The sequence below is a fragment of the Chelonoidis abingdonii genome, chromosome 2 (genome assembly GCF_003597395.2).
Source record: "Chelonoidis abingdonii isolate Lonesome George chromosome 2, CheloAbing_2.0, whole genome shotgun sequence".
In the NCBI taxonomy this organism is placed as follows: Eukaryota; Metazoa; Chordata; order Testudines; family Testudinidae; genus Chelonoidis; species Chelonoidis abingdonii.
This window is the reverse complement of record NC_133770.1, coordinates 253,906-275,618: the sequence shown is the minus strand read 5'-3', so window position 1 is coordinate 275,618 and position 21,713 is coordinate 253,906. Positions and strand designations below refer to the sequence as shown.

Here is a 21,713-nt window from a genome sequence, read left to right as displayed (position 1 = left end):
CCCTGTACATCCCTATGAGCACAGCTGTATTTTCCTCTCTCCACTTGCTGTGATATGGCCTCCCCTTATTCCCTGGCTTGCAGAGTTAGTGTTATGTGCCACCCCTCCTCCACAGGCATAGCTCGATCATCACACTCTTCCCAAGGAGCCACTGTATTGACATCCTCTCTTCCACAGACAGAGCTGCATCTGCATTCCCTTCCTGAGGAATGGCAGGATCTGCTCTGGACTTGGCCTGGCAGAGATGACTCTGCACCCACTCATGTTGCCCATGAGCCCTAGAAACAACTGGATCAACAGCTCCATTCCAGCCTACCTACCCCTGGATATTTGGATCTTACCCTACCATCCTTATAGACTCTAGGAAGGGACCTCAAGAGGTCATCGAGTCCAGTCCCCTGCTCTCATGGCAGGACCAAATACTGTCTAGACCATCCCTGATAGACATTTATCTAACCTACTCTTAAATATCTCCAGAGATGGAGATTCCACAACCTCCCTAGGCAATTTATTCAGTGTTTTAACTACCGTGACTAGTTAGGAACTTATTGTCTAAGTCGCAACCTAAATATCCGTTGTGGCAGGTTAAGCCATTGCTTCTTGTTCTATCTTGGAAGGCTAAGGTAAGCGAAGTTTTCTCCTCCTCCTGATGACTACTTTTAGGTATTCGCCTGGAAACTGCAGTCAGTGGTCCTATCGTCAGTCTTTCTCGTTTTCCGAAGCTAATATAAACCAATTCTTTCACCTTCCTTCATAGGTCATTGTTCTCAATGATGCTTTTAATTCATTCTGTTGCTCTTCCTCTGACGTCTCCAATTTCTCACATCGTTTCTTGAAATGCGTTGCCCGAGAATGACACAATAATACCAGCTGGGCCTTAACAGCGAGAGTAGAGCAGAGAGAATGACTCCTCGTGTCTTGTTTACAACACATCTGTTAATGTGATCCAAAATCACTTTGTTTTTTTTGCAAGAGTATGACACACTGTTGAATATATTTAGCTTGTGGTCTAACTATGACGCGCCTAAGATCTCTTTTGCAATACTCTTTTCCTAGACAGTCCTTGTCATTATGTAGTGTGAAACTGAGGTTGTTTCCTTCCTAGAGGGATGCTCTTTGCAGTTTGTCTTGTACTGAACGTCATCGGTATTAACCTCAGGCATTTCTCAAATTTGTCAGATCATTTCTAATTTTGACTGTCCTCAAAGCAGTTGCAGGTCCTCCAGTTTGGTATCTCTGCAAATTCTAATAAGCTCTTTCTATGTCCACATTTTAAGTCGTTGATTGAAGATATTGAACAGAGCCGGTCCCAAAACAGACCCCTGCGGAACCCCACTTGTTATACCTTTCCAGCAGGATTGGGAACCATTAATAACTACTCTCTGAGTACGGTTATCCAGCCAGTTATGCACCCACCTTATAGTAGCCCCTTATACATCTGAATTTATATTTCCTCACTTGCCTTAGCACAGATAGTTCCGCACCTTCCATGTCCTGGTACAGGTGAGGTAGCAGTGTCTTTGTTAAAATATCATACTCTGCCGTCTGTCTTTTGTAGTCTTTCTTTATACACCAGCAAACTGACACTGTTACAGCTCCTGAACTAGCTTACTTTCCCAATAATAGCTGCAGTCTAGCTGTGCCCAACAGTGGGAATATAACTTGGAACAGCAATATCAGTAACGGTTTCAGAGTAGTAAACACTCTCCACTCTTTCTTCAACATCTGGGGCTGATAGCCTCTCTATCTTTTTCTTTTCACAGGTTGCAAAGGTATGTCTCAGGTCAGTGCTGACCCAGCAAGTTCACACTGATGTGTTCATCTCTTCCCTCCCACTCACTGCCTGCCTTCTCCTTTCAGAGCTGAATTCGAATGTGTCCTGGGTTTGCTGCATTACAGCAGTTCCTGCTTCAGTTAGATCAGAACCTTCCCTGCTAATTCATCATGACATAACCAACCAGCCACCTCCCACTGCATAGTTGGATAAGCTTCTTGTTTCGCATTGTTCCAAGCACATGTGATTCAAGGCCTTCATCATCCACCTAGTCTGGTACAGGTAGGTTTAACCCTTTGGAAGGTGGATTGTTCCTGGTGGGAAGGAGAATGTATATGGTTTGCATGGGAGGTAGGGAAAATGTCTGGGGTTGGGGATCTTGGGCATGTTAGGACTGTTGCCTGGAGTCAGTCCTAGACCGAGGTGCCCCTTGAGTACTGGATATCTTAGCTGGTGATCTGGTTAGTTAAGATCCAAATATACTGGGGTAGATAGGCTGAAATCGAGGAATTGATTCCCATTATGGCTGGTAGAGAGGAAACTGACATGGGAAAGCAGGGAGATTGGCTTGGAGAGGGAGAGGCAGCTGCTGAGAGAGCAAATGAACTGCTGTTGTGGGGGAGAAGGGAAGAGGAGGAGCTTAAGGTGTTAATTCACAGTAACTCTTCCTCCATTGACTAAGGGTGATTGATGCTTGCCAGGCTGTCACTGACGTGCATAGGTGTCATGCTTATCTTTGCACCATACTTAAACCAACATTTTTTGAGTTCTCATTTCCTTCATGTAGCATCACACAGTAAATTCTCCTCTGCCTGCTATTCCTCCCTCCCTGGCCTCCATGGTTCTCCATTGGTTAACTCTACATTTACACCAACATACTGGAATCTCCAGTTTAATTCTTTCATATTTAGTATCAGTTCCTCTGCCTCTTGTCACTTCCACTGGAGCATTTCCAGATGAGCCATACTGCCTCCTGTTGCTTGGTGACTTCTTTACAGTTTCTCTAACCAGTTTTCTCTTTTCCATGGTTGGATCAGTGCCTTTTTTCCTGCTTAGACTTGCAAAGTTCACTTCAGAGGTCATTGGTAATAAGAGTAGTGGAAGAACACAGTGTTATCCTAGTGAAGGTAACAATTTTATAGCTTATGATTATATCATTATGATCAGCCAATTTGGCTGTCTGCGCAACACTGGCCAGAGAATCTCTCCTAGTGATTCCTGCATCAAGTTCATCACTTCTGGTTGAGCTGGAATGTGGTGTTGAGTGAAAGACACCCAGTCTTGCTTTATAGATTCCAAGTGATGGAGAATACACTGTGGCCCAGGTAAGTTGTTCTGATGGTTAATTACCCTCACTGGTAAAAATTTGTTCCTTATTTCTATTTTGAATTTGTCTAACTTCCTCTTCCAGTTACTGGATCTTGATGACTGAAAACTTAATACCTCATCTTTTCCAGTCCAGTTGGTGTAGCTGAACCACTTCATGGATTTTTAAAGCCAGAAGGGACCATTATTATCATCTAGTCCGACCTACTGCATAAGACAGGTCAGAGAATTACACCTAGTGAATTCCTGCATCCAGCCCAAGAGCGTGCCTTTTAGAAAGGCATACAGTCTTAACTTATAGACTCCTCATGAAGGACTCTTGCTCAATATCTGGCAAAGATTGTGGCATGGATGAAAGCTGACTGGCAGAGGCTCGACTCGGATAAGAACAAGGTAATGCTGGAAGGTTGGGGGAAGCAACTGGAAAGAATGGTAGTGATCAACCTGCTTGGTCGAAGGAGTGCACCTGCTATTTATCACTCTTGTTTGCCATTTAGGGACTGTGTTAGGTCTTAGGCAGCCACTGGATGCCCCAGTAGCAGCTGTAGCCAAATTGCTTTTTCCCATCTGCGCTTGGCAAGGAGGGTGCAACATTTGCTTTCCAATTATGAGACATCATTGTCACCTCAATATTAGACAGTTGCAGTGTGCTCTACATTGGTTTATACCTTAAGATCATCTGGCAGCTGAAGTTACTGCTGAATGAGTTTGTCTGCCAATTTGTTTCATACAGAGAGCATGTTGTGTTGGTGTTCGAGAGTCTGAGTTTGGGACGGAATTTAAGGTGTTGTTTTTGACCGACAAAGCTCTAAAAGTTTTTTGGGACCTGCCTCTTTCCCAGTGTGAAGTTGCTATAGTAGTGTTCAGTGAGAGACCTCAAGGTAACAGCCTGATGTTTTAACCAGAAGAGAGCTGGAGGCAGGAGTGAAAGTAACTTACCAGTACTGCCAGAGTCCTGAGGGGGCGTGGCCTCTCAAGATTTAAAGGCCCTGGGGCACTGGCTGTGACTGGGAGCCCCAGGGCCTTTAAATCAACCCAGGGCTCCCAGCTGCAGAGGTGGCTGGGGGCTCTGGGGCAAATTAAAAGGCCCCGGGCTCCAGCTGCTGTGGAGCCCCGAGCCCTTTAAACCCTGGCTGGGGCAGCCGCAGAAGCTCTGAGCACTTTAAATCCCGACCCCAGCCTGGGCGCCGAGCTGCAAGGGGGAATTTAAAGGGCTCTGGGCTCCCCGCAGCCGCAGAAGCTCTAAGCCCTTTAAATCCCATCCCTAGCACAGCTGCTGGATCTGTGGGGGGGGGAGGGGATTTAAAGGGCTCTGGGCTCCCCACAACCGCAGAAGCTCTGAGCCCTTTAAATTCCGGCCTGACGGGGAGCCCGAAGCCCTTCAAATCCCCACCACGGAAGCCGGTGTGGTCTGGCACGGCGTATTGGCTTTTGCCAGTACTCCGTACTGGCTTACTTTCACCTCTGGCTGGAGGCAGGTTATTTTTCTTAAGGGGCCCTCTGACTCTGGACCTGGCTAATTTCCCAAACCCTGTCCAGCAAAGCTTAGACTATTATAACTAAGACCGTACTTGAATCGTGGGATGATCTTCAAATAATTGCGGCTGAGTTGCAGACAAGACATGGAAAATCACGGAAAAGTAATAATGTACCTTTATTAATAGTGGTAATTTGGAAAAGCCAGAGTAGACCTATTTGTTTAAGAAAAATTTCTGGAACAATATAAACATTCAAGTATTATGTTATGCCTCTAATTTTTTTGATAACCAGACATTTTGCTGCAACTATATTACATTCATTAAAAAAAAATGACCAATACAATGTAAAATTTAGAAGATTAAAAGTCTTAACATAACTGCTGTAGAAATCGAGTCCAGTCACTTTAGCCTTTAAAATTTTATGAGGATTGTATGTTAGTGCAGTACTAATTGAATACTCAAAATGTATGCAAAATTACAGACTGTGCAAAGTAAGCCAATTAAAATCCAAACAGCGGTGGAAGCCTAATGTTGTGGGATCTGCAACTTCCACAATATTGCAAAGGAAGTAGAGTCTTAGTTATAACATTAAGGGCATGTTGTAAGACTCAACTCTTTTCCTACGGTTTTCTGGAAGGGCTCATATTTTGAGATGGGGAGGATTCAAAATCTCTTTTATGGATAGCTCTCTTTTTATGTATTTAAGTTGTGTAGAGGTGCCGTAATCCTGCATAGTTAATTACTTTTAGACAAATGTAAATAACTAAAATAGACATACATGTCTATGTAACTCATCCTAACAAGTATTTGTATTATACTCGCCAGAATATAGTCATGCCATATATAGTGACTACTAGAGGTTCTCATCTCACAATGTGTATTGCTCAAAAATGTCCTCAGATGGGTTCATTGACTGGTATGCTGTGGGCAAGTATGTCTGGTATTTAGCAACTTAACACGGGGACACAGGACTAGCACTTTATGTAGTGGATAAGTGTCCCTTGAGTTTCAAGGAAGAGATCAAGGATGCTTGTTGGATAAGAAGTGTGAGGCAGTTCTAAGTATAAATAACAGTGTGCAATGACAGTACCAATGAAGGGATTCAGGAAATGGGGTGATGTGGTCAGAGTGGTGGCAGAAGAAGGTTATTTCTTGACTTAACTACTATGACCTCTTTGGTCTTGACAACTGTCAACCTTGCCCCTTACAAATCTATTTAGTATTCAGTAACTCCTCACTTAATGTTGTTACATTGCTGATCTGTTATAGAACAAGCTCATTTAAAGTTGTGCAATGCTCCCTTATAATGTTGTTTGGCAGCTGCCTGCTTTCTCCACTGTTTGCAGGATTCGCTGGAAGAGCAGCCCCTCCTTATGGGGATTAGAACCTGGAGCTGGGATAGTGAGACCCTCCATCAGCTCCCCTAAATTCCCTGTAAGATATGTGGTTCCATAGCTGCCCAGCAGTTGTTCAGCTGTCCCTTCCCCCACTGCTGTCCTGCTCCTGCCCTGCCCTGTGCTGTAGAGCTGCTCCTGGGAACTTCCTGCTCGTGGGGAGGGGGTACCGATATCGGGATGTCCTCCTGTTCTTTCCACCCCTCCTGTTCTGTACCCCCCTCCACAAAGCGGAGGAGGGGGACAGGGCTGGGGGGACAGAATGGAGGAAGCTGCCTGGAAGCTGTTGCTTCTTGTCTGAACTGGCTGATCTGCTTAAAAGGGCAATGTACTTGAAGTGTGGTCACCATACTGAAAGGGTCAATGCATGTCTCTCTCTCACACATGCCTGCACCCTCAGCACTTTGGAAAGTCAGCACCTGTGCAGCCTTGCATGTGCTGTTAGGAGGAGGGAGTGGTGCGCTCCAGCTGGATAGCGTGGCCTCATTATCATGTTCAGTTTTTGCAGGGAAGTGTTTGCAGCTACTACCTTTCATCTATTGTTACCTCCCTCCTGCCTCAGTCCATGCTGCCTTGTAGAGTGTGACAACAGCATATTGCCCTTGAGGGCTCAGCCGAGTGCTAGTTCATCATTTAGCAGCAAGGCATTCCCTGGGAAATATCCCACCCTCTTACTTCATCACCTCAGCCAAGCTTCACAATCATTCATTGGTGTGTACAATGTTAAACTGTTTGTTTAAAATTGTTTAAAACTTATACTTTGTATAATGTCTTTTGTCTGGTGAAAATTTTTTCCCTGGACTCTAACCTCCCCATTTACATTAATTCTTATGGGGAAATTGGATTCACTTAACATCATTTCCATAAAGTCGCATTTTTCAGGAACAGAATTACAGCATTAAGTGAGGAGTTCCTATACTTCTGCGAAGATCATCTTCCTGGCCTGTCGCTTTGATTATGTCACCCTTCTTTTTAGTCCTTCCGCTAGCTCCTCCTCCAATGTATCAGATACAAACTTCCTGTCGTTACCTTCAAGGCCTTTCATAACTTAGCCCTGCCCTGTCTATCCATCCTGTTATCACAATATTGATCCTCACTTTTGCCATGGATAGGTGTCAAGGGCCATGGATAGAGGTCCTCTTATTCATTTGTGTATAAATCTCACATTTTTTAAAAAGTGAAGCCTAGAGTTGACGTTGAATTTCGGTAGGCTGTGTTATACTGGAGGTCAGACTAGATGACCACATTGATCTCTCTTGGGCTTGGAATCTATGAAATCAAACACGACCATGAGGCTTCACATCATTTTGATGATTGGGGGTTATATGTTGTCAGTTGAAGGTGGAGTCATCTTGGCCAGTTCTTTGAAGCATTTCTCCTTTAGAACCAGCATCATTTCAGTCTTGTCTGGAGCATCTTGAGGTGGTCCTGTGTAAATCACCAAAAATCCCAGATGTGCATCCTGCTAATCTGCAGACCTCCAGAGCCCTGTGAGACCTGAGAGATCTTCAAGACCAACCTCTGGGAGGAGATGACAGGGATGCGGTGTGACATGGTGGTTCAGGATTTACTGCCCTAAGTATCAAAGAGTCCTGCAGCACCTTCTAGATCACAGGTTGGCAACCTTTCAGGAGTGGTGTGCCGAGTCTTCATTTATTCATTCTAATTCAAGGTTTTGCGTGCCAGTAATACATTTTAATGTTTTTAGAAGGTCTGTTTCAATAAGTCTATAATATACAACTAAACTATTGTTGTATGTAAAGTAAATAAGGTTTTAAAAATGTTTAAGAATTTTCATTTAAAATAAAATTAAAATGCAGAGCCCCCCAGACTGGTGGCCAGGATCTGGGCAGTGTGAGTGCCACTGACAATCAGCTTGCGTGCCGTCTTTGGCACGCGTGTCATAGGTTGCCTACCCCTGTTCTAGATTAATAAATGTATTGGAGCATAAGCTTTCATGGGTGAATACCCACTTCGTCACACATAAAGTAGCTTCAACATCCATGCTAATACCACCTCTGATAGGAACACGGGACTGGAAGGGACCTCCTGGATTGTCACATCCAGTCCCCTGTTATTGATGCAATAATATGAGATCTCCATCTACTCTCTCTTTCCTACAGGTTGTCTCTTGACCTTGCCCCATTGCCATTCACACTCTGGACCTAATTTCAGACTGGGTGTGGATATAGGGAATACAAGAAACAGTTCCCTATTCTGGACTGATGCTCTTCTCCAAACTGGGATGGGAAGAAAATATAAAATCACTGCCAACAAAATATGCAGGTGGTGGAGTGGCAAATAATGGTGGGGATAGGTCAGTTATACAGATCAGTCTGGATTGTTTGGCAAAATGTGCCATTTGAACACCGTGCATTTTAATACAGCAATCTACAGCATCATACATTTAGAAACAAAGAATGAATATCACACTTACCAGACGGAGTGCTGTGTCCTGCAGTGCAGCAACAGAAGAATTTAGGTGTCATGGTAGATAATCAACTAACTTGAGCTCCCAGTGTCATGCTGTCGCTAAGAGGGCAAATACAATCTTTTGATGTATAAGCAAGGTTTGTAATAATACCTCTGTGTATGGCATTAGTGAGACCATTACTGAATAGTGCATCCAGTTCTAATGTCCACACTTCAAAAAGGATATTAAAAAATTAGAAAGGGTTCAGAAAATAGCAACAAGGATGATTTAAGGTCTGGAAAACCAATCTTAATAGTGAGAGACTAAAGAAACTCAATCTATTAAGTTTATCCAAGAGAAGGTTGACAGTGAATTGGTCACATTCTGTAAGTATCCATAGGGAAGAGATTTTGATAATAGATGGCCTTGAATTGAACAGAAAAAGGCAGAATGAACTCCAATGGGTGGATGCTGAAGTTAGACAAATTTGGATTAGAAATAAGGTATGCATTCTTTACTGGAATGGTAATTTATGGAACAGTTTACTGGAGGATGTGGTAGATTCTCCATTACTTGAAATTTGTATATCAAGTCTGGATCTCTTTCTAAATGAGATGCTATATCTTAAAATGAACTTATGGGCTTGATGCAGAAACTACTGGGTAAGGATATTTGGCCTGTGTTATGCAGCATGTCTGATTAGATAATCATAATGATCCCTTCTAGTTTGAAAATCCTCATTTACAGATAAACAGCATCCCCAGGAGCTTCTGGACTGGCCAGATATACTAGTAACCCCCGCCTCAGTACCTGAAACAGGCCAGGAAATAGGTGATCTAGTGACCTACTAAGATTGCTCAGTAACCACAGCCACTGACCCGCAGGCACCAATGTGCCTGCTCCATTCCCATCCCTGAGGTCCCCATGGTTCAGGGATAAGCTGTGACATGAAAAGCATGAAGGAACAAGACCTGTGGTTGGGAAATATGCAACACACCCCGCCCCATTCTTTGTGGCTTTTCCATCCTATTTAAAAAAATATTTTCCCTCTGTTACTGCACAAGAGAGTGAGTGACTGATTTGCTAACTGGCTCTGCCTAGGGTAGGGGACACCTGGCCGGCCAACCAACCAGCTCTACACAAAATGCAGGCTAACGCCAAATTTTCTGCAATTTTGGTTAGTTGCAGAGGGAATGGAAGACAATACCAGGACAGTAGCAGGAAAGATTTTCAGATATGTTTTTTAAATTAAATCTCTCTCTCTAAATTTAGATACCAAAAATAGCTGTAGGGAATAATCTGGCACATTTAGTAAACTGCCCAAAATTGGATCTGAAGAACAGGAATGGGGATGAGGGTATCCTGCCTGTATAGTTATGGGGCTTTGATCTGTTATGTAAAATCCCTTCCAGGCTTTAGGCACTCTAAGGTCGTCAATACCCTGAAATGTTCTCAGGACATTGTTCCCTGGCCTTAGAAAGCAATGACAGCATCTCCTCGGCAATGGGAAAGGTGCTCTATTTCCATGGGAACAGACTTGTGAGAAGCACTTCAATGGGAAGCCTCTGTGTGGAAGCTGACAGCCCAAGCTCTTTGTTTGACCTGCCTGAATCTAAGAACTTTGTACGCTCTGGGTATGTTTGTGGTGCAGTTAAACACCTAAGGCTCGCTTGTCAGCTGACTTGGGCCATTTCACTGTAGTGTAGATGTTCAGGCTCAGTCTGGACCCCGAGCTCTGGGATCCTCCCCGTCAGCCCAAACATCTTCACTGCAATTAAACAATCCCAGAGCCCGAGTCAGCTGACACAGGCCAGCTGTGGGTGTTTAATTGCAGTGTGGACATACCTCAAGTGCTCAGACCCTGCCAGTGAGGGAGAAGTGAGTTGTGAATTGTGCCGCTTGGCTTTATCTGTAAGAAATTAGTGTTGCAGTACATTCCCATCTCAGGAGCTTCTGCTTCAATGAGTGAGGGTCTTGACACCTATCCATGGCAAAAGTGAGGATCAATGTTAGCTAGCTCAGATACAAATAGTAGTAAAGCTGTGGCAGCATGGGCTAGCTGCCCAATTATGTCGTGGGGAGGGATAGCTCAGTGGTTTGAGTATTGGCCTGCTAAATCCAGGGTTGTGAGTTCAATCCTTGAGGGGGCCATTTAGGGAACTGGGGTAAAAAAAAATCTGTCTGGGGATTGGTCCTGCTTTGAGCAGGGGGTTGGACTAGATACCTCCTGAGGTCCCTTCCAACCCTGATATTCTGTGTAGTCAGGTTATGTACTTGGTGGCTAGACCATGCTTTTTGGTTATGTACTTGGTGGCTAGACATGCTTCACTGTTTTTGGTACCTGTGCAAGCTAGATTAAAGCTAATATGGGAGTGGCTACATATGCAACAATCTCAGACCTCATTACTGTTGTGTAGACATGCCTGGTTGCAGCTTCTGTAAGGAAGGTGATACCTCTGCTAGGTTGAGAGTCAGGGAAGCACCTGAGGGATAAGCAGGGAATTTGTAGTTCAGTGGCGTCCTTTTCTCTGTTAGAAGGAAGAAATGTTTCTGTGCACACATTACATCGCAGCTAATGATACAGTTTGATAATACAGTAGAAAAGCAAAGCGGAATACATTTCCCAGATCTGAAGCTCACAGTGAGCAAAACTAGACCTAGAGAGCAGTGAGTAGATCTGGGAGATAAGCATGTTTTTTCTATTCTGAAGTGGTGGAGAAAGGAGAAGCTGGTGGAGGGATTGAAAAAGAGCACGATGCAGTCAAAACAAAGGACAAGGCAGGTGATATTAACACCAGCACTTTGTACTGACTGCAGGATGATGATGTGATTGTAGAGGAGTTTGGAGAGCAGGTGGCTAATCGTGCAGTGTTTTTTTAAAGTCCTTTTATCACTTCTGAGTGGGCTGCCTTTTTAATTTCGTTGGCTATCCCCTTGTTCCTCTGTTATGAGAGAGTAAATAGAAATGCTTGATTTTCCTTCTTTATCCCTTTCATTATCTTGTATTCCTCTACCCCTCTCTTATTCATCTCCTTTCTAATTTAAATGATCCCAATCTTTTCAATCCCTCCTCAAACAGAAGTCTCTCCAACTTCTAATCCTATTTTGACTCTTTTCTGAATGCCCTAGCTCTGCTGAATATTTTCAGAGATGGGGTGACCAGAACTGCATACACCTCTGCATACAAATGAGTCTGTGGATGAGGGGAAAGCAGTGTTATTCCTAGACTTTAGCAAAGCTTTTGATACAGTCTCCCACAGTATTCTTGCTGGGAAGTTAAAGAAGTATGGGCTGGATGAATGGACTATATGGTGGATAGAAAGCTGGCTAGATCGTCAGGCTCAAAGGGTAGTGATCAGTGGCTCCATGTCTAGTTGGCAGCCGGTCCCAAGGATCGGTCCTGGGGCCGGTTTTGTTCAATATCTTCATTAATGATCTGGAGGATGGCGTGGACTGCACCCTCAGCAAGTCTGCAGATGACACTAAACTGGGAGAAGTGGTAGATACGCTGGAGGGTAGGGACAGGATACAGAGGGACCTAGACAAATTAGAGAATTGGGCCAAAAGAAACTTGATGAGGTTCAACAAGAACAAGTGCAGAGTCCTGCACTAAGGACGGAAGAATCCCATTCACTGCTACAGACTAGGGACCAAGTGGCTAGACAGCAGTTCTGCAGAAAAGGACCTAGGGGTTACAGTGGACGAGAAGCTGGATATGAGTCAACAGTGTGCCCTTGTTGCCAAGAAGGCTAACAGCATTTTGGGCTGTATAAGTAGGGGCATTACCAGCAGATCGAGGGACATGACCATTCCCCTCTATTCGACATTGGTGAGGCCTCATTTGGAGCACTGTGTCCAGTTTTGGGCCCCATGCTGCAAGAAGGATGGGAAAAATTGGAAAGAGTCCAGCGGAGGGCAACAGAAATGATTAGGGGGCTGGAGCACATGACTTAGGAGGAGAGGCTGAGGGAACTGGGATTGTTTAGTCTGCAGAAGAGAAGAAGGGGGGATTTTGATAGCTGCTTTCAACTACCTGAAAAGTGGTTCCAAAGAGGATGGATCTAGACTGTTCTCAGTGGTACTAGATGACAGAACAAGGAGTAATGGGGTCAAGTTGCAGTGGCAGAGGTTTAGGTTGAATATTAGGAAAAACTTTTTCACTAGGAGGGTGGTGAAGCACTGGAATGGGTTCCCTAGGGAGGTGGTGGAATCTCCTTCCTTAGAGATTTTTAGGTCAGGCTTGACAAAGCCCTGGCTGGGATGATTTAGTTGGGGATTGGTCCTGCTTTGATCAGGGGATTGGACTAGATGACCTCCTGAGGTCCCTTCCAACTCTGATATTCTATGATTCTATGAAAATAATTGAAACTGGTATGATTATATTGTGTTATTTTGACAAATAAAATATGCAGAATTTTGCAGAATTTTAAAATATTGCTGGCAGAATTTTTATTTTTTTGGCACAGAATTTTTGATTTCTTGATGCAAAATTCTCCCAGGAGTAAACTCGCACTGAGGCTATTTCTCTGGAGGAGGGAATCCTAGTTATTAGGAAGAGACAGGTAATAGTAGCAGCTGAATCGATCATTAGAAATATCGATAGCTGGGTTCGTTAGGACTGGGAGACCCGCGTGGTGAATTGCCTGTCAGGGGCTAAGACTGCAGATCTCTCGAGACATCTGGACAGGCTTATGTGCAGTGCCGGGGAGGAGCTGGTGGTCGTGGTACTTATAGTTACCAGTGACATACAGAAAGCTAGGAGAGAGGCCTTGGAGGCCAAATTTAGGCTGCTAGGTAAGCGCTTGAAGTGCAGGACCTCCATCGTAGCATTATCTGAAATGCTTCAAGTTCCATGCACAGGGCCAGTTAGACAGGTAGAACTGTAGGGTCTCAGTGCATGGATGACACAATAGTGTAAGGAGGAGGGGGCTAGATTTATTAGGAACTGAGGAATCTTTTGGGAAAGGAGGAACCTATACAGGAAGGATGGGCTCCACCTAAACTAAAATGGAACCAGATTGCTGGCATGTAAAATCAAAAAAGGTCAAGAGGAGTTTTTAAACTAAGGGCTGGGGGAAAGCCGACTGGTGTGAAGGAGCACGTGGTTCAAACAGAGACATCCCTTGTGGAGGATCAGTTAATGGCGATTCCTTATATCCTAGGAAGGAAGAGAGAATGGAAGCTGATAAGTACAGCGGGAGCTGAAGAGAAACAGTCAATCGAAAAAGAATTCCATTCAATTACATTGTCAGGATCCAAACAAGAGCAGCCAGTGTCAAGTGTCAAAACAGGGGCAAACCTGAGGTGAGGAGTAGCCAAAGAGTTCATAGTCAGTTCCAGGCCAGGGACAATACTGAGGGTCAGAGTGCAAGTCAGGTTTCAGAGTCTGAATCAGGAGGTGATGTCCAAAGCAAGCTGAGCTCAAGCCATGAGTTCAAGAGCCTGGTCATGGCCGCTACAGAAGATCCGTGCTGTTGCCTGGACCCTTCCTGGAACACTCTTTGGGTTTATATAGGACAGGGAGCCAATCAGGCGCCATGGGGCTGCTGCCTGTCAAACCCTGAGGCAGAACTTGCCATGGTCTGTGTCCACAGCAGGTGATGGGAAGTGGAGCACACGTTAGTTAGAGCTGCTGCTGTGTGGCAGCTTGGAGTTGAACTGCTTGGTAGCTTTGCAGGCCTGAGTTCTACACCTGTAGGGCCTTACATAGGTCACATGAAGGCAGACAGCGAAAAAGGGATATGTTTTATAGTGCATGTATACAAATACTAGAAGTCTAAATACTGAGATGGGTGAACGTGAGTGCCTGGTATTAAATGAGAATATTGCTATAATAGGGATCACAGAAACTTAATGGAACGATGATGCTTAATGGGCTGTGGTAATAGCAGGGTACAGAATATATAGGAATGACAGAGTTAAGTTGTGCTGGTAGGGGAGTGGCACTATATGTGAAAGAGAGCATAGAGTTAAATAAAGAAAAATCTTAAATGAATCAAACTGGGCCATAGAATCTCTCTGGATAGAATTTCCATGCTTGAATAATAAGAATATAGCAGTAGGGATATATTACTGACTACAATCACCATCCTGGTCAGGTGATCTCCCAGAGCATTTCATAATTACCAAGGCTATAAAAATAGAAAACTCAATAATAATGGGAGATTTCAACTGTCCCCATATTGACAGGACATGTCACTTCAGGAGACAGGATGCATATAAAAAGTTTCTTGACAACATAACTGACTGCTTCTTGGAGCAGCAAGTCCTGAGTCCAAGAGGAGAGGCAATTCTTGATTTAGTCCTAAGTGGAGCACAGGGTGTGGTCCCAAGAGGTGAATATAGCTGAAGCGCTTGGTAATAGCGACCATAATATAATTAAATTTAACATCCTTGTGGGGTGGGCTGAGGACACCAGAGTAGCTGACCACAGTAGCATTTAACTTCAGAAAGAGGCATGCACAAAAATGAGGAAGATGCTTAAACAGAATTTAAAAGGTACAGTCACAAAAGTGAAATGCCTGCAAGATGTATAAAAACTTTTTAAAAAAACATCATAAGAGGCTCAGATTAAAACCAAAAAAGTGCCACCATGCTAAGCAACAAAGTAAAAGGAGCAGTTAGAGGCAAAAAGGCATCCTTTAAAAACTGAAAGTCAAATTCTACTGAGGAAAATAGAAAGGAGCATAAACTCTGGCAAGTCAAGTGTAAAAGTATAATTAGTCAGGCTAAAAAAGAATTTGAAGAGCAACTAGCAAAAGACTCAAAAACTAACACCAAAATTTTTTTAAATACATCAGAAGCAAGAAGCGGGCCAACCAATCAGTAGGGCCACTGGACAATCAAGGTGCTAAAGGGGCACTCAAGAAAGATCAGGCCATTGTGGAGAAGCTAAAAGAATTCTTTGCATCAGTCTTCACTGCCAAGGATGCGAGGGAGAGTCTTGTACCCAAGCCATTCTTTTTAGGTGACAAAGCTGAGGAACTGTCCCAGATTGAGGTATCAATAGAGAAGACTTTGGAACAAACTGATAAATTACACAGTAATAAGTCACCAGGATCAGATGGTATTCACCTACAAGTTCTGAAGGAACTCAAATATGAAATTGCAGAACAATTAAGTGTGATATGAAATCTATCATTTAAATCAGATAACTGGAGGGTAGCTAATGCAACACCAAGTTTTAAAAAGGACTCCAGAGGCAATCCCGGCAATTAGGCTCTTAAGCACAGTAAGCAGTCATGGGATAAGAGAGAAGGTCCACTCTTGGATCAGTAACTGGTTAAAAGATAGGAAACCAAGGGTAGGAGTAAATGGTCAGTTTTCACAGTGGAGAGAAGTATGTAGTGGTACCCCCCACAAGAATCTGTGCTGGGACCAGTGCTGTTCAACCCATTCATAAATTATCTGGAAAAAGGGATAAATAGTGAGATGGCAAAAGCTGCAGATGATACAAAACTACTTAATATATTTAAGTCCAAAGCAGACTGCGAAGAGCAGCAAAAGGATCTCTTAGAAATGGGTGACTGGGCAACACAATAGCAGATGAAATTCAGTGTTAATAAATGCAAAGTAATGCGCATGGGAAAACATAATCCCAACTATACATATGAAATGATGAGGTCTAAATTCGTTGTTACCACTCAAGAAAGAGATCTTGGAGTCATTGTGGATAATTCTCTGAAAACATTTGCTCAATTTGCAGCAGCAGTCAAAAAAGCTAACAGAATGTTGGGAATCATTAGGAAAGGGATAGATAAGAAGACAGAAAATATAACATTGCCGCTATATAAATCCATGGTACTCCCATATCTTCAATACTGCGTGCAGATGAGTTGCCCCATCTCAAAAAAGATATATTGGAATTGGGAAAGTTTCAGAAAAGGGCAATAAAAATGATTAGGGGTATGGAACACATTCCATAGGAGGAGAGATTAATAAGATTGAGAATTTTCAGCTTGGAACAGAAATGACTAAGGGAGGATATGATACAGGTCTATAAGATCATGATTGGTATGGAGACAGTAAATAAGGAAGTGTTGTTTACCTCTCCTCATAACACAAAAACTAGGGGTCACCAAATGAAATTAATAGGCAGTAGGTTTAAAACAAACTAAAGGAAGTATTTCTTCACACAACGCACAGTCAACGTGCAGAACTCTTTGCCAGAGGATGTTGTGAAGACCAGGACTATAACAGAGTTCAAAAAAGAACTAGATAATTTCATAGAGGATAGGTCCATCAATGGCTGTTACCCAGGATGGGCAGCAATGGTGCTCAGAATTGCACACAATGTTCCAGATAAGGTCTAATGGTACCAACACTTTACTGATGCATCTTAGGACCACATTAGCCTTTTTCACAGCCACCTCACAATGGCAGCTCATAGTCATCCTGTGATCAACCAATGCACTCAAGTTTTAATCCTCCTCTGTCACGTCCAACTGATTTGTCCTCAGCTTATAACACAAAATTCTTGTCGTTAGTCCCTAAATGCATGACTTTGCACTATTAAATTTCATCCCATTTCTTCTACTCCAGTTTACAAGGTCATCCAGATCTTAATGTATGATATTCTGGTCCTCCTCTATATCGACCATACCTCCCAATTTTGTGTCATCCTGCAATTTTATTAGCGCACACCCACTTTTTGTGCCAAAGTCAGTAATAAAAGTGTTAAATAAGACAGGTCCCAAGACTAATCCCTGAGGAACTCTGCTTATAGCCTCTCTCCAGCCTGATAGTTCATCTTACATTCTTATGTACAACCAAGGACAGGAAAAGTTGATTCTTCTCTGAAATGACACATTATATTGTGGAGTATTATCTTTGTTCTTGTTAACAGCAATGCATTTGGTATTGCACAGAGTAAGGAAGAGTAGCGTGTACCAGCTTGCAAAAAGTTGGAGGGTTGGGGCACTGGGAAAGGGGACATGGAGGTGAAAGGCAGGGCAACTAGGGAAGAATCTATGAACCTCACATTCTCCCTCCCATATGTATTCCAGGATCTCGGAGGGTTCTCCCAGGGAGTGTGAGCCAGTCTCCCTAACTTTGCATGCGTGCTGGGATCTGAACGGGGCCTGGTCCCTCTTGGGCAGGAGTGAGCAAACTTTTTGGTCCGAGGACCACATCTGAGTGGGGAAGTTGGATGCAGGACCATGAATGTAGGGCTGGGGCAGGGGCTTGGGGTGCAGGAGGGAGTGCGGGGTGTGGGAGAGGTTCTGGTGTGAAGCAAGGGGCTCAGGGCAAGGGGTTGGGACATGGGGAGGGTGCGGGGTGTACAAGTGTGCTCAGGGCAAGGTTTTGGGGCTCAGGGCAGGGGGTTGGGGTGCAGCAGGAGGCTCAGGACAGGGGGTCGGGGTGCAGGAGGGGTGAGGGCTCTGGGTTGGGGTGCAGGCTCCGGCCTGGCGCCACTTACTTGAAGCGGCTCCGGAGTGGCAGCAGCACGCAGCAGGGCTAAGACAGGCTCTCTGCCTGCCCTGTGCTGCGCTGCTTCCGGAAGCAGCTGACAGCATGTCCCTGCAGCCCCAGGAGGAGGGGGGACAGAGGGCTCCGTTTGCTGCCCTCGCCTGTGGGTACCTCCCCCGAAGCTCCCATTGGCCACATTTCCCTGTTCCTGGCTAATGGTAGCTTTGGGGGCCGATGCCTGCAGGCGAGGGCAGCGCACGGAGCCCTCTGCCCTCCTTCCCCCAGGGGCCGCACGGAGCCCTCTGCCCCCCCCATCCCTCCCCCAGGTGCCGGCTGCTTCCAGGAGTGGTGCGGGGCCCACAGGCAATCCTGTGGGCTGGATCCAAAGCCCTGATGGGCTGGATCTGGCCCATAGTTTGCCCACCCCTGCTCTAGGGGATCTGAGCCCCTATAAATAAGCGGCCTCCTCCCAGGCACCCCTCTGTGGCAGCCCTCACATAGCCCCTCTTCTCCATTTTCTTTGTCACTAATAACTCCATGGAAATTTATCCTCTAATCCATCACCATAGTTTATTAACAGAAGATAGTGCAGAATTCTCAAAGCATAAAATGTATCACCCTAATGCAAATCCTCACCTTCTTGGCCATTGACATAACACATACCAGTGTCTTCCACCACACCCAGACTCCATCAGTCCTCCTCTGTCAGGCCAGCCACTGCAGCCTTTCCTTGTGGGGTGTGACCCTGCTCTTTCTCAGAAGGAACTCCTCTGCTTGGAGCATCCCTCATGCCCCTGCTCCTCTCGCTGTTTTTTCAGGGTCCAATTGTGGAGCAAGGTGACATCAGCGAGTTAACTCCTCTGTTTCCTCTGTCTTCAGCCCTCTCAGGCCCTTAGTTTCAGCTGTCTGGCTTAGAGCCAGCAGACATCTCTCTCTGCTGCTTCTCCTCCTGCCTTCAGCCCTGGCTCTCTGGCTTGGGAGTGCCAGCCAGGAAACGCCTCTTTCTGTTCTCCTGCCTTCAGCCTTCTCCCAGGAGTCACCTGCTGGGTGGCACCTCTCATCTCCTACCCTTTTTCTGATTAATTCAGGGTATGTCTGTACAGCAATTGAACTCCCCACCCCCCCTTACATCTACACTGCAGTGGTGGCTAACCTAGTGCTCGGACACGGGGACCTATGACCCTGCAGGGCTGGAGGGTCCGAGCGCAAGTTAAGCAAGGACTTAGGGTCCTATTGGCTTCCTGTGCACACGTGTCCCTGGCTTGACTGACGTCTGGAAGGCTCCTGGCTCCCATCCCACAGTTTCTGATGGCAGAGTAGCCGTGCTGCAGGAAGCCAGTGCAACTGGTTGGAATCACAGTTACTACATGACTGAGCATGTTTCACCTTCCTGATCCTCCTGTAGCAGCGGTGACTCCGTCTCCTGCTCCTCCTCACTGCTGCGTGGAGCCTGCCCGGAGCAGGGAGCAAAGTTGCAAGGTGGGAGGTGGCTCCTGGCTGCCAGAATGTTGGGGGTCATCCATCTCTGGGCTGGTCTGAGCCAGGAGCTCTGCTGCTCTCCCTTTCTGCAGGGCAGCACTTGGTCCTGCTCTGTTTTATGGTCATTGCTCCCTGGCGCCCAGGGGCTGCACGTGGACGGGCGCTCAGACTGCATGGACTATCAGGGCGGTGAGTGGAAACCAGCCCGAAAACTTTCCTGCAGCCTCCTGGAGTGCAGTGTGGACAGGGATAAGGGATGCCTAGGAGGTGCTGGAGCATACTGCATCTCAAGCCGCGGGGGTGCACTTCACTGCTCCACAGCTGGCAGTAGCCAGGCTGGAGTTGGGGGGTGGGGGGAGAGAGAGAGAGAGAGTGTGTGTGTGTGTGTGTGTGTGTGAGTGACCTGCTAAGAACATAAGAACGGCCATACTGGATCAGACCAAAGATCCATCTAGCCCAGTATCTTGTCTTCCAACAGTGGCCAATGCTAGGTGCCCCAGAGGGAATGAACAGAACAGGGAATCATCAAGTGCTCCATCCCCTGTCGCCCATGCCCAGCTTCTGGCAAACAGGGGTTAGCTAGAGATACCGCTGGCGAAGCGCCATAGATGGACCTATCTTCCATGAATTTATCTATTGTATATACTCGTTCATAAGCCAATTTTTTTAGTAAAAAAAGGGAAGCATCAGAAAAGGGGGTTGGATTATGAACAGGTATATATAGAGAGAGGTGGGACACAGCCCCTCCCCCCAACAGAGGGAGCAAGGAGAGGCAGCAGAGCCAGAAGGGAAAGGGGGAGGGGGGTCAGAGTCTCTCTCTGCTTCTGGCCACGCTGCTCTCCCTCCAGCCTCCGAAGCAGCTGCAGCTCCGGGGCTGGCAGGCTGTGGCCATGCCGCCTGGCCCTGCCCGCTGGAGCAAGCTGCGGCCAGGCCAGAGACATCCTCCCATGGCTTGTCCCAGCTAAAATGGGAAGGGATGTGATGGGGAGAGTGTAGGGGTCCTGGGCTAGGGGTGGGGTCATGTGAGAGGTGGTCACAGGGTTTACTTCCCTGACCCCAGCTTCTCTTCCTCTCCCTCCCCTTGAAATTTCCCCACCAGTTGCTGTCCCGGCCTGCCAGGGTAAGCCTCTGGCAGGCTGGGACACTTTGTTTACTTAAGTTTACCTCCGTGCCTGCGGGCACTTGAGATAAACAAACTGTCTCGGCCCTCCAGAGGCTTATCCTGATGGCCCGGGAGCCAGAGTTTGCTGACCCCTGAATTATAGGGTTGGCTTATGAATGGGTCATAAAAATTTCCATTTTTACTTATCCATCTTGAGGGGGGTTGGCTTATAAATGAACTGGCTTACAATCGAGAGTATAGGGTAGTTCTTTTTTTGAACCCTGTTACTGTCTTGGCCTTCACAACATCCTTGGCAAAGAGTTCCATAGGTTGACTATCCTTTGTGTGAAGAAATACTTTCGTTTGTTAGAAATTCTTTTTTGGCCTTCCTAATTATATTTTTACACTTCATTTGCCAGTGTTTATGCTCCTTTCTATTTTCCTCAATAGGATTTAACTTCCACTTTTTAAAGGATACCTTTTTGCCTCTCACTGCTTTTACTCTGTTGTTTAGCCACGGTGGCTCTTTTTGGTCCTCTTCCTGTGTTTTTTAATTTGGGGGTATACATTTAAGGTGAGCCTCTATTATGGTGTCTTTAAAAAGTTTCCATGCTGCTTTCAGGGATTTCACTTTTGGCATTGTACCTTTTTAATTTCTGTTTAACTAACTTTCTCATTTGTGTGTAGTTCCCCTTGCTGAAATTAAATGCTACTGAGGTGGGCTGTTGTGGTGTTTTCCCTGCCACAGGGATGTTAAATTTAATTATATTATGGTCACTATTACCAAGCGGTTCAGCTATATTCACCTCTTCGACCAGATCCTGTGCTCCACTTAGGACTAAATGAAGAATTGCCTCTCCTCTTGTGGGTTTAGAATTGAAATTAGATGAAGGTTTCTAACCATCAGAGGAGTGAAGTTCTGGAACAGCCTTCCAAGGGAGTAGTGGGGGCAAAAGACATATCTGGCTTCAAGACTAAGCTTGATAAGTTTATGGTGGGGATGGTATAATGGGATAGCCTAATTTTGGCAATTAATTCATCTTTGACTACTAGTGGTAAATATGCCCAATGGCTTGTGATGGGATATTAGATGGGGTGGTTTAGATGAGTTACTCCAGAGAATTCTTTCCTGGGTATCTGGCTGGTGAGTCTTGCCCACATGCTCAGGGTTTGGCTGGTCGCCATATTTGGGGTCGAGAAGGCATTTTCCTCCAGGGCAGATTGGCAGAAGCCTTGGGGGTTTTTCGCCTTCCTCTGCATCGTGGGGCATGGGTCACTCGCTGAAGGTTCTCTGCACCTTGAAGTCTTTAAACCAAAATGATTTGAGGACTTCAATGGC

The 21,713-nt window shown here is 45.5% G+C and overlaps 1 protein-coding gene across 1 annotated transcript in view; it reads left to right on the top strand.

Moving 5' to 3' along the window:
- The window catches only part of SMARCD3 (SWI/SNF related BAF chromatin remodeling complex subunit D3), a 277,819-nt gene that overhangs the window by 8,358 nt on the left and 247,748 nt on the right, over positions 1-21,713 (top strand). Inside the window, exon 2 of the mRNA XM_075062050.1 lies at positions 1,861-2,056. The gene's annotated coding sequence lies outside the window, so the exon portion shown is untranslated. The remainder of the gene's footprint in view (positions 1-1,860; positions 2,057-21,713) is intronic.